At 41.1% G+C, this 11,082-nt stretch overlaps 1 pseudogene; it reads left to right on the forward strand.

Moving 5' to 3' along the window:
• Gm13649 (predicted gene 13649) lies at nt 8,187-8,887 on the forward strand (annotated as a pseudogene).

Raw genomic sequence — 11,082 nt, forward strand, 5'->3', positions numbered from 1 at the left:
GCAGAAATAACTCATAACAACTTGTCTAGAGCATGTTTGAATTGAGTATGGAGGATATACAACCTAACAGGATAAAACACATGGCTGTGTACCTGTATACCCTGCCTCCATGCAGTTAATTTTGCTGCAAATTTACAGCAAATGGCTTTAAAGGAGACATTGGCTTGCTAGCTCCACAACCCTCTTGCCATTGAGTTTTGATCCTTACCCTACTGAAATGGCTGGTTGTGAGTCATCAATGCTCTCTTCATTACGAAGCCCAGTGACTTAGCTCTGATTTCCTGCTCTCTCTGCAGGCCAGAACACTCAGGGATTCCCTGGGTTCTCTTATCTGCCTGCTCCATTGTCTCTCTCTTCCTGCCTTACTGAAGACTTTGTCATTCTGGTCTCTCTCCCACCTCCTCTGCGTGTGACCTACATTTTGCATAGCGGTGATCTGTGTCTGGAGATGGTATCATTTGTTCCATGACTTCAGTAAGTATATCTCCAGGCCTTACTTCCCACAAGTTCCAGATCAACACTGGTCTCTATAAACCACCTGCTTCCCTAGATGCTGTGTTGGTTCTTTGTTTGTTTCTTTGTTTCATTTTGTCAATGTGATGCAAGCTGGGGTCTTCTGAGAAGAGGGAACCTCAACTGAGAAACGCCTCCATTGGATTGGCCTTTAGGCAAGTCTGTTGGCCATATTCTTGAGAAGTTGTCAATGTGGAAGGGTCCGATTCACTGTGGACAGTGCCATCCTTGGGCATGAGGCCATGAGTTGTATAAAAAGGGGAATGCTCAGCAAGCAAGCCACGAGGAATGAGCCAGAAAATAGAGTCCCTCCACTTCCTGCTTCACTTCCTGCCTCCATGTTCCTGCTTTGAGTTCCTGCGCTAACTTCCCATCATGACTGTGAGTTATGAGATGATGAAATAAATGCGTTCCTTTCAAGTTTCTTTGTGTCATGGTGTCTATCACAGCAATAGAAAGCAAACTAGGACAGATGCCAGTATGTCAAAGTCAACATATCTAAAGAGAACCCTGAAAGGCTGGAGAGATGGCTCAGCAGTTAAAGATACTGGCTTGTTCTTCCAGAGGACCTCGGTTTGACTCTCAGCACCAACATAGCAGTTCACAACTGTCTTTAGTTCCAGTCCCAGGTGACCTGACACCCTTTTCTGGCCTCTGTGGGTACTACACACACCTGGTGCATAGCCACACATGCAGGCAAAACAAACAATACAGAAAGTAAAATTAAGGTTAAAAAAACCAATAGAGGTCACTGGAAACTGGCTTCTGTAGCCAGCTCAAAGAGAACTCAGATCAGCTCAGGCTTTCCATCCTGACAACACATGGACTAATTTGCAGAAAGATGGAGGACAGATGAATTAACTACAAACCCTACTCACACAGTTAGTTATCAGCAGAACCAGTGACATGGCACAGGTCAGGAATGTCAACAGATACCTTCAATTATATTGAATACTTCCTTTATTTTTTTGAAAAGGTTACAACATATGACTTGGTCACCAATGGTTTCTGATGAATGTCATGGAGACATTATTTTATACATAAAGGTAACTTCATTCTTACTTTCCCATGTTCTTATACATGTAGGCAGCCTCAGGGACCTGATGGAGCTTGGTGCCCTTATAATTTTTATTTTCTAGCTTCACTTGGGTTTTGAGTACCCTCTGCTGTCAGAAATCTTCCCAAGAGATGAAGAAACATCTACTCACTGCAGACATGACACTGGCAACAGAAACAGTGTGATGATTCACCCAAGTATAGTTGGTGAACAAATGAGCTTAGTTTCTATTACTTACAGGAAATAGATAACTTCTGCATGGCTAAGCACTGAACACACACATACTCTGTCTCTCCACCCCTAACCATTAATTGCATAAATAGAGGTATTCTCAGGACAGCCTTCCCAGCAGCTATTAACTGAATATAAATCCTTCAGGAGGGGCAAGGTCATGTGAGCCACCTCCCCATCTATAATAGAAAGCTAATAGACCCAAATATCTGTAGGTCTCCTTTGGTAACCACAGCCACTAATAGTTCAAGAGGGTAAAGGTCATGTCATAGCCAAGGGTCAGTCTTCCACATCCTATAAACTACTTTTGCTTTTTTTTTCAGTTGTAGCACTTGCTCCAATGACTTTTAAATTTGTCCATTTATAGGTATTGAATAAAATAGTCTTCAACTTCTGATGGAAACAAAAATGATCTAGTGAAGTCTTCTGCTTCCCAGCAGGCTATCCCTAGTAAAACAAACAAACAATAAAACTCCCCGTTCTTTTGTTTGGTGCTTCTCTTTTCTGTCCCTCATTTTGGACCAGCTGTAATTGAATTTTCCATTTAAAACAAAAAGCTTTGGTGCATAGGTCTTTGTCTCTCCTCTTAGGACCCTTGCTCTCTCTCATGAGTTCTGTTACCATCTACCTCCACTCTTCCTACTTTCTTAGGCTCCCCCCACTGAGTTTACCTAACTCTGAAAAGGGTTTTAGTCTGATGTCCCAGCCTTTGTTTCTCCACAGTTAGCTTTCTTTATACAGAAACCACCTTTACCCTACGTCTTTGTATAGTATATGTATAGGATCCGTATTTCTAGTAGAGATATCAAGATAGTCTTGACATAGCTTTGGTCCTCGACTTTATCTGTGCTACAGTTACATTGTTGGCTGGATGGATGGGACAGGCAAGGTATTCGCTTACTGCTGCAGCTTACTGAGATTTGCCTAGAGAAATGGTTTTCAATCACTGCCATAAAACTAGTTTGTGAACACAAAGTAAGAATCAAACACTGTTGAGGTACGATATTGGGTCTTATGTTTCCTACTTCCAATAACCCAACAAGACCCTGTAACCTTGCCTACGTTAAAACAGACACAAAGAAAAATGGCATAGAAGGGTAGTGTGTGTGTGTGTGTGTGTGTTTATTTTTTGAATTAAAATGGAATTAGATCATTCCCTGCTCCCTTTCCCCTTCTTCAGACCATTCCATGTACATCTCTCTTGCTTTTTTATCATAAATTCATGACCTTATTTAAAAACTATTGGCATACATATTTATATTCATGTATAAATCAGTACAATCTGTCCAGTCTGTATGATGTTACTTGTTTGTATGTGATTTCAGAGCTGACCCCTCTGGTAATGGGTAACCAACTGAGGGGCTCTTCTCTTGAGAAAACTATTCCTCTCACTCTCAGAATTCCTTAGTTGGCTACAGTTGGTTGTCTAAGGTCGAGGTCCAGAGAGAGCAACATCATCTTAATTAAATGTTAGAACTGTGTCTTGTCCCTCAACAAGGATTCATCGCTCATAGAAATTGATGTGTTCTCCATTGTTGCCAGCAAACCTAAAACTTTCTCCCTTCTAACATGAGGCAAATGAACACATTACGAAACCATATCAGAGGAATCGCTCTGTGAGATTATAAAGTCCACAATTTATAGTCTGCTTCTAGGAGCTGATCACTTATGACAGGCAGCATCTATTTTAAGCACCGTAGGTAACGAAACACATTCTGGACATCAAAGATAACAAATACTGCATTTCTGAGTCTATTGATTTAAAAAAAATGCCCAAAGAATTCATGAAGCAGATGCATACAAAAGCTTAATAAAAATTGAAGCCTACATAGTTTTCTTGTGATTTCTGAGTTCACATCTTGATTTATAAAGTTCCTAGATTAAATCTTTGTTCATTTCTGTCAGATGAGGTATAAAATAAGCCCAGGACTAGAATTCCTACTGAGAGGGCTTTTTCCTTCATGAAATAATCCTCCTAGACACAGTGAATGAATATCATTTTAAAATTCAAGAGAAAAAAATATGCTAAATGGAACATCCCATAATGTAGAAAAGAAATCCTGGAACAATTTGGTTAATAATATAGTATTTATAATAATTCTAGAAAATGAAAGGAATAGCTTCATCCCCAGTATGTTTTGGCAAGAGAGGTTTTGTGCTAACTGAGACAGCATCAGTTGTGGATGTCTGGTATGTGATACTGAGATGCAGTCCAAGAGTATGGAGGCTCACAGGAATGACTGATGGGTGAGTTTGCCTTGATGTCTGATGGGAAAGAGTAATGCTCACATAGGGTATGAGCTGACCTGAAGTCTAACAGTATTCCTGAGAGGCCACCCAGAAATCTGGAAAGTAAAGCTTAAACACATCCAGGAGACAGAATGAAAATCCAATCATACGACACTCATAAAATAATATAAAGCATTGGATAGAGCAAGACAGAATCTACTCCAGAGAGAGAGAACCAATAGTTTCTGAAACAGAATCTTCATCTGCTACTATTGAGAATTCGTGGACTTGATGTAGTTGAGAGAGGATAATGTAAGAGGCTACTCATCAGATAAGTAACAGCAAAGCAACAATTAAAAAAAAAGTACCTGTCCTTGTTGTCTAGAGATATGCTAGTCAAACCCTATTCATTCCACACACTTCAATGTTCAACACCTTGAACAAAAAAACAATTTAAATCTAGATTTTTAAACAGAGAGTGTTCATTGTCCTTTCCCCACTTTTGGCTTCTGTGTTGATTCCAGGTAGACTTTTTCTCATAAATTCTCAATCCAGGTCTCTCTCTAACTCTGTTCCCTTTATAAAATAAAATTCCAAGATGAGGTATAAGAGAAAATAAAGAACAAAGGGAATTAGAGAATGACCTACTAATTGAATTAGACACTCATCTTCTTCTTCTTCCTTCATGTAGTGAACAATTACGCCTTTGTGAAGACAAATTCAGCCAAACTTACTCACCTTGTTTCATAGCTCTTTGTGAGAAAGTACTTAGGCAGCGGCCATCCCTTGCCTCATTACGAGACTAACATATGCTTCCGGAGTTGATCATGACGGGTAGATCATAGACATTTATGCTATACCATCCATGTGGGAATGAAGTTTCTAATCATCTGTAGCACAGAGATTATTCCACTCATTCCATCTCTGATCCCAGATAAGCCAACTCTGTGCCAGGATCTTTGTCACTCATTCATGTCTTCTGCCTTCTTTAAATGAACATCAATTTCATTTGAACTTACTTTTTGAGAAGTTATGCAGTCTGAAGGAAAGAGCAGATGCCCAGGATCTTCAAGAAAAGCACAAAGGGCAGGGAAAACTCAACCATGATTTTTTTTATAGAAAGATGAGATTATATCTTCATCGTGGCAGCATTAGTGTCCATAAGGTTAGAACACTGTAGCTGACCATTTGAAAAAAATCTATAGTCACAAGTTTGATTAAGCACTTACTTAACACCCAGTTCAGTAGGTACAAGGTACTAAAATAACACCATCAGGAAAAACAGTGACAAAACTTGCCACTCAGGAAATCACAGGCTACTTGGGGTAGAGACATAGGCATTTTTATAAGTTTGTGTTATAGAAAATATGATAAAAATAAAGCCAATATAGCCACATAATGAAGTTAGTGAGATAAATGGGTTTTACTCAGGATAATTTTTTTCAGGCAGGTGACAAAGGCAGACTCTGACTGTGGGTTAAAGTAAATTTGTACCAGCCATGTTGGTACTGGGTAGAGCCCCATTAAATACCAGTGGATGGAGGAGGTCAGAATGTGTCCAAGCAAGAAGAGAATATACAGACATGGGTCCAGCGCTGTCTCTTTTCCAGAACCGATGTTAGAGAACAGTTCTAAAGGATAAGCCATGGACTCATTTTTGGGTTTAAGGTTCATGTTTTCCTTATTTAGGGATTTTCTGAATTGAAACCTTACATTTAGTGTACAGTTGTGTTAAATTTTGTTACATTTTATACTCCATGACACCTTATGTGAGGAGATCTTGGTTCTGTCAGCCACTTAAAACTTCCTGACTCTCGGCTCTAAGACTCTCTCCAGCTTCCTTCTTCATGGCCGGGAGTGATAACACCTTATAGAATTTAGGAAGAATGAACATGATAATGAATATAAATCACTGATCAATGCTATCACACAATGGCTCCAAGTCATTTCTGTGTTGTTTGGTAGTTGTGCTGTTTGTTTTCACAGACTGTGGATTTCATCACCTTACTTTCTGTCGGAATTTTATCATCATACACAAACTATATAATACACACAAGCCTAGTCTTCAAGGAAAGGGGTCATATAGTAGGAGTCAGGGAGATGAGGGGCATCAGAGGCAGGAGGGATGCCAAGTATTGAAGACTTTCTTTGGAGATGTGACCTCTGAGAGAAAAATGGATTCTCTGACAGCATGCAGATTCCTCATAAGAACACGTCAATTTTCTATTCTGTTGAAGGATGAGCAAATTGTAGCTTCTCATCACTGAATTCAATAGTGACAATAACACTGACAGTTATCGGATGACAATGGCAGCCATGAATGGAGCGAGAGCCTTCTGGAGGAAAACAATTATAATTAGACCTCAAGAAGGAAGCGAGGAGAAGAATGCAGAAAGTAGAGGACACAGATACTGTTTCCTAGCAACTGGGAAACACTTCTTTTTGTTAGGAAATGGCCAATCGGAATACCGAGATTGGATTCAGCCCTGAGCTCCAGAGGACTAAGATGCATGACAATCACCATTGAGGTTATAATTACATTCGCAGCACCATCGATATATAATGATGTTTTGTGTCACACACTTTGGGGACTAGTTACATAAATATGCCAATGTGTTGTAATTTTATTGAGTCAAATGGACTGAGTATTAACCCCAATATAAAGAATTCAGACGGTGTGAATAAAGAAGTCTTAGGTACCACCTCCAACAGGAGAATGCAGGACAAAGATTTAAACACAAGGAGACAGTCTATGTAAACCAGATGTGAGTGGGCTAAATAAAGGACTTTCCTGAATAATATTTACATTTCAGGAGGGATCTCCTCCACAGGCATTCTAAGCAGGAAGGTACAGGGGCAGGCATCTCAACACCTGCAAGGCAGATTCTTCCTTCCTTCCTTCCTTCCTTCCTTCCTTCCTTCCTTCCTTTCTTTCTTTCTTTCTTTCTTTCTTTCTTTCTTTCTTTCTTTCTTTCTTTCTTTCTTTCTTTCTAGTAGAGAATGTAAAAGCAGAAGCCGGTTTACCGCCTACCCTATTCTTCTGCCCAAGGTCAACGTTCCCAGATGAAAATCTGCCCTCCTTTAGAAAAGCCAGACTGCTACAGCAGCTACCAAACAGCATATGCTATTTGTCAATCTGCACCAGTGTGCCTGAAATTATTCAAATCAATCAATTAAAAACAAACCCACATAAATAATGCATTTTCCATCCCCGACTTTTCTCCTGTTTCCGGGCCTTGGTTCATAATCAAGGCGGTTAATATTCTTTAGAATGCAAATGTCCATGTTTTTAGTTTTTAAAGACTTCGCTCACTGTACAAGAAAGAACGCTCTACCAGGTGTAGTCCAAGAGAGTTTTTGAAGGGAGGCAGCAGATGGGGAATCTCAGCATACGTGAAAGAGAAAGCAGAAGGCAAAGGACTCCCATCTCTTCATAGACTAGCACGCCATTCTATGTAGTAGCCATGTCTTCCTAACTCTTATAAACTGACCTGGAAGGGAGGGAGAGTCTCTAAAGCACACGACGTGGGGCTAAATCTAAAGACTCCTGCTTTCTAAAATCCTCTAGTACTTTCTTCACCAGGTTATCACTCCCTTAAATATATTCAAGAGAATTCCTTCATTTGTATCCAGAAGGGCGTCTACCACACACCCTCTTCAGTGAGCAGGATAAACATCTATCCTGTTCTAAGCAGATCTCCCCGCTCAGAGTCTGTACATCTGGAAAACGTTGCTGCTCTAAAGCGTGGTTCCAACTGTGAGCCGCTGGCAGGAGCTCCCGCTACTCAGACTTTTGGTATTTATTGGGAGATCCTGCATAAATGGCACAAGGATGCCCGGAGGGAGGCCTGGAAAACCCTCCGGAGCTCCACAGCTGGGCTCCCTCTCTCAGCTGCCAGGCTGGCATCGTGTTTGGGCAGTGAGCTTTAGATTCTGACAGAGATGAAAGGCTAAGGACCAAACCTCTGTTACGGAAAGACTTCCAGATTCTTCTTCCAGTCTCCAGCTTCCTTGTTGATGAGAATTCATGAATTGGTTATATCTTCAAAACTTTCAAAGTGAGTTCAGATCAATATTGTTGAGCCTTAAGTATGGCGAGTTACATTTAAAAGCATTGTCCTGAGGACTCGGCAAGAACGTTGACCCTGAGAAAGCCAGAGCCGGTTTGCAGGCAATGCAGTGGGGATCGGGCTTCCACTCCCGCGCAATCATGTCTATTATGTCCTACAATGGAGGGGCCGTCATGACCATGAAGGGAAAGAACTGTGTGGCCATCGCTGCAGACAGGCGTTTTGGGATCCAGGCCCAGATGGTGACCACGGACTTCCAGAAGATATTTCCCATGGGTGACAGGCTCTACATAGGCTGGCCAGTCTGGCCACTGACGTCCAGACAGTTGCCCAGCCTCTCAAGTTCCAACTGAACCTGTATGAGCTGAAAGAAGGTCGGCAGATCAAGCCTTACACCCTCATGAGCATGGGTAGCCAACCTCCTGTATGAGAAGCGGTTTGGTACCTACTACACAGAGCCTGTCACTGCTGGCCTGGACCCAAAGACTTTTAAGCCCTTCATTTGCTCTCTGGACCTCATTGACTGTCCCATGGTGACTGATGACTTCGTAGTCAGTGGTACCTGCTCTGAACAAATGTATGGGATGTGTTAGTCTCTCTGGGAGCCCAACATGGATCCAGAACACCTATCTGAAACCATTTTTCAGGCCATGCTGAATGCAGTGGACCGGGATGCTGTGTCAGGCATGGGTATCATTGAGAAAGACAAGATTACCACCAGGACGCTGAATGCCTGGATGGACTAACCTGTGCTCTGGTCCCATCTCCCTTTTGTTGATTTTTTTTTTTTTTTTTTGCTAGATAAATAATGACTCCATATTTATTTGAAAATGTACCAATACATTTTCTTAATTTCTCTTTTAATCTTCAGGGATGTTGTAGGATCAATATGGCCTCCTCATGACAGGTACCATGGTATAAAACTAAAAACCCACGGAACACAGGAAGTGCTGCTGTGGTTGGATGTTGAAGTTCTTTCAATGAGTCCATAACTCTGGACCTCTCCTTTTTCTATCATTAAAAAAGATTAGTTTTAAGAAGAAATTTGAAAAACAAAGCATTCTTTATACATTGTGTTGGGTAGACACTAGTGCCAAATAGCACTTTATATAAAAGTTTGAATTCCTTAGAATAAAAGAAAAATGAAAATTCTGTGCTCATCTCAGTAGCTTCAAGATTCCCCAGGTCCATGGTGACCATAGCTACTTCCAATGGGACAGTACAGACAGAAAATATGCTTAGTCTCTAAAATGCCAATTAAACAACTCTAGTTCACTACAGCATTTTAGCTCCCGAGTAACTGAAAATTTGTCTAAAACAGAACTTCCCACACTACTCGCAAATATTCTTATTTTTACACATTTGTATGTTACAGTTAATATTTTCTTACTTTTTAATAAAATCGCTTTTCTTTCAAAAAAAAATAAAACAAAAGCATTGTCCTTAGGCTGTGGCAAAAACTATCTAAATTCTGGACTAGGTTGGGCTAGATCTCAGACCTTATCTCTAAGCAGCACCAATACAGTACTTTAGCTGCCCACAGCCACAGGAACCAGGCTCCTGAGAGGGAGGCTGGGGCTGCATGAGAGAAAATGGCGAGAGGAATAATGAGACCAAGACAAAGATACTGATCAAGACCCAAAGTTTACTTAAGAGTCTGAGCTTATAAGGGGGGTGGGGTGGTGGAATCCCATCCCCCACCACATAAGGATAGTGTCAGGAGAACAGGTTCAGCCTCTTAGCAGGTATCAGGTGTCTTGGAGAAAAGAGCAGAGGTGGCAGAACAATAGACCTATCTAGGTGTGAAGACTCCACCCTAGGTGGTCTTATTCACAGCAGCCGAACAGGTCTGAGACAGCCTGCTCAAGGCTGGGGGGAGGCTACATAGTAATATTGATACAGGTTAAATGAATCTGACTAACTCTTAGCTCTGAGAAAATGATACGGATAATTTGAAAATAATTTTATTATATAACAGCTAATGGAAAGAAAATTATAATTAGGTTGTTTTGGGCAGTTGATTTTTTTTTTTTTTTTTGACTTAAACTGTTCCTGATGTCTAAATTCTGAGATGTAGCTAGGTTTAGTAAAGGTCTGCAACATTATCTACCAAACATCCTCACTACTTCCCCTCATTCCCCTATACCCTGCCAGGGTGAACCCAGATCAGGCATGGTAGTCCAGTCACTCGGACTAGTAACTGTCACTAGAACTGTCCTTGGACGCTAAGTGGGAGGAGTCTGCCTCTCTCCTTTGGAAGTGAATTTGAACCATGTGGCCTTAGAGCAGCTGCAACCATCTTGTGATGCCAGATGCCATTCTGGTGTCTCACAGGAAACAGACTCAAAGGATTGCCTTTTAAGAGTTTATGACTTGAAAGAGACTTGTGCCTTCCCCATTCATCAGGATTTTAGCATTTTGAACCCCAAATCCCAGATATGGGTTAGTTTTTGCTATTTGCACCCACAGGCGTTTCAGTGGGTATGAATTAAAGTGCAAGTTGAGTATCTACAAACTTCCCATAGTTCATATGACCTTTCATGAAGGCCAGCCATCATTTAGGCTCTCATTCCAGGGCACTGTTGCACGTCCAACAGGTGTCTAAGTGTTCTGGAAATCTCCAAGCAGGGACTCCTTTGCCAAGGTCCACCCTTGGCTAAGTCATGATCTTGAGGAAGGAATGCTTGAGAGTGGTGAAATAAATGACTTGAAGTAAAATCAAGGGTCCAAGCCAACAGCTTATCTCAGTCAGTCTGCTTACACAGCTTTCTTGTTATTCTAAAACTTCTCTGAATAGCTCAACATTTGCATATCAAAAGCCCAGTCTTTTTATTTATACATTAATTCAGCCACTACCCCACGTTCCCTTTTGATTATCCCATGAATCAGCATCCTGTGACTCCAGAAAGAGACCAAAAACACCTGAAATTACCATTCCTACCTTGCCTGGGTCTTGATCTCAACTCCTTCTGTCCCAGGATG

The sequence above is a fragment of the Mus musculus genome, chromosome 2 (assembly GCF_000001635.26).
Source record: "Mus musculus strain C57BL/6J chromosome 2, GRCm38.p6 C57BL/6J".
NCBI lineage: Eukaryota > Metazoa > Chordata > Mammalia > Rodentia > Muridae > Mus > Mus musculus.